General features: G+C 33.5%; 1 long non-coding RNA gene across 1 annotated transcript; it reads right to left on the bottom strand.

Moving 5' to 3' along the window:
* Positions 1–1681: 1681 nt before the first annotated feature.
* LOC109581864 (uncharacterized) lies at positions 1682–1941 on the bottom strand. Its single transcript, XR_002184800.1, has 3 exons — positions 1905–1941; positions 1784–1855; positions 1682–1741 (listed from the first exon to the last, which is right to left on the bottom strand). It is a non-coding gene; the product is annotated as an uncharacterized LOC109581864 (long non-coding RNA).
* Positions 1942–2206: the final 265 nt, after the last annotated feature.

Here is a 2206-nt window from a genome sequence, read left to right on the forward strand (position 1 = left end):
AAGACAGTCTCTCATTTGATTGACTATCAAATCCAATAAAACGTAAGCTCTTTTGTCCATCACTTCCTTCACCGATATAATAATCTGTGCCACGTTTTGATTTTTTCATAGGTGAGACAAATTGAATGGCACAATCAAGACTAGTAGCTGCTGATGATGCTTCTTTTTCTTCTTTGAAAATTCTTTTTGCCATTGTTGTGTTTTGTGAATTTTGCAGTTATTATTACCCGTTTTATAGTTTTTCTGGATGCCACATGATGATGTGGCATTCAGAATTTTAAAACAATGAGTTGTTACAGTTTAATTGGACAATTGGGGGGGAGTGGCTCATGCTCATGATGTGGACTTCTGAAACTGCAGCAAAGCCGTGACATCACTGCTTGGCAAATTCTGACATCCACATCATTTTGTTATTATAAGCTGACGTGGCTTCCAGAATTTTAAATTGATTCTCTTTGGCAAAGTCAGTTTGTTTTCATAAGCTGATGTGGCTTCCAGCATTTTAAATTGATTCTCTTTGGCAAAGTCAGTTTGTTTTCATAAGCTGATGTGGCTTCCAGCATTTTAAATAGATTCTCTTTGGCCACGCCAGTTTGTTTACATAAGCTGACGTGGCTTCCAGAATTTGAAGAGACTCCAATTTCTGGATGCCACGTCAGCTTTGTTACATTACTGTTATTGCATCAATGGGTCTTTATAAGCTAGGTATAGCAGCAAGTTGGTTAAGTTCTTAGGCTGCTTTCTGACGAAAACAGCTCCATTCTTTGAACTAAGTTGTAGTACCAGCACTTGAAGTCTTGCCCTTATGGAACCTGACAAAATACAAAAAGTATTTTGTTGTTTAAGTATACGATTAATCATATCCTTATTTGGTTGCGTCTCTTTTTGTTGATGTAGTTGGATAAAATTGTAAAGCAAGAAGAAGAATTGTCTCAGATGAATTTGAAGATTAAAGCTCTTGATGATCAAAAGCAATATAAAACATCTGAAATTACAGCACTCAAGAGGGAATTAGTAAGTTTTTGTATAATTTTTTGTATTAAAAGTATGTTGTCTTGCAGGGGCTGCTTTTTCAAGGCGATGGGGGAATAAGATCAAGAAAAAGATCCTTCTCCAGAAAATAACTAATCATTAATTCTTATTATTATCATTTATCATTAACAATGATAAAAATGTTTTTTTCATTGATGTAATGATTTTGTTAGAAATTTAAAAACTCTTCATGTTTAAATTATCAATTGAATTGTATTATGAAGGCGGCAAGCCACTCTGCGCATGCTCTTAACCTTAAGGCACCATAATATTCTGCGCATGCTCAAAAGTGTCAAACAGCAGCAAGCCTTTCTGTGCATGCTCGTTAATCAAGTGTTTAATTAAGTTAAATTTTTCAAAATAAAAATTTAAATTTTATTCTAGATTTAAAAATTAAAAATTATTTCTTTACAATAAAATTATCTTGTTCACCTACAAAAAAATAAAAATAATGGTAAATTATCAAACTAAAAGGTGGGTTATATAAATTTGCTGTTGTTGCAATATCAAATATTATTTAAGCATTTAACAGAATAAAGCTACATACCATATTTTATGTCCTTGTATCATCGTCCACTCTTCTAAATTTGCAATTGCTATGTTAGCAGAAGAGTGCTGTTAATTTTGGCGACCTGGGTCCTTCAGATATCCCCGGGGAAAAACCACCACATCATGTAGTGTGGTGGAAAACCAGAACCTCTGTACATCTCTAGTAATAGTAATGACATAATTTAATACATTATATATGTACTTTGAATTCTTAGAACCATATCAAAAGAACCAACCAAATACTGACCATCAATGGAAGGGGGAGGAGGAGGTGCTATTAAACAAAGCTAGTAGTAGCCATTGCAAAAATATTTACAACTTACCTTTTCAGCAATATTAGAAATGATTATACCCCTTCTAATGACAGCTAATAATTTGTTGATTCTTTGAATGTAGTAGAGGTGGAAGGACTTCATGTGAAAATAAATTTTGTCAAAAAATAGCAATAAAGTTAAATGAAATTATAAAGTTACTTGGCTTAAAATAAAAACTCCATGTGCATAATTGTGTGCATAATGTTGGTGATTATCAGCCATGTCAGGGAGGTATAATAATTCTCATCTCTGCATTTTGGGCTGCCAGTAACACGCAAGGGAACGGATAAACTGCCTAATCACCACAACAG

The sequence above is a fragment of the Amphimedon queenslandica genome, unplaced genomic scaffold (assembly GCF_000090795.2).
Source record: "Amphimedon queenslandica unplaced genomic scaffold, v1.1 AMPQUscaffold_13413, whole genome shotgun sequence".
NCBI lineage: Eukaryota > Metazoa > Porifera > Demospongiae > Haplosclerida > Niphatidae > Amphimedon > Amphimedon queenslandica.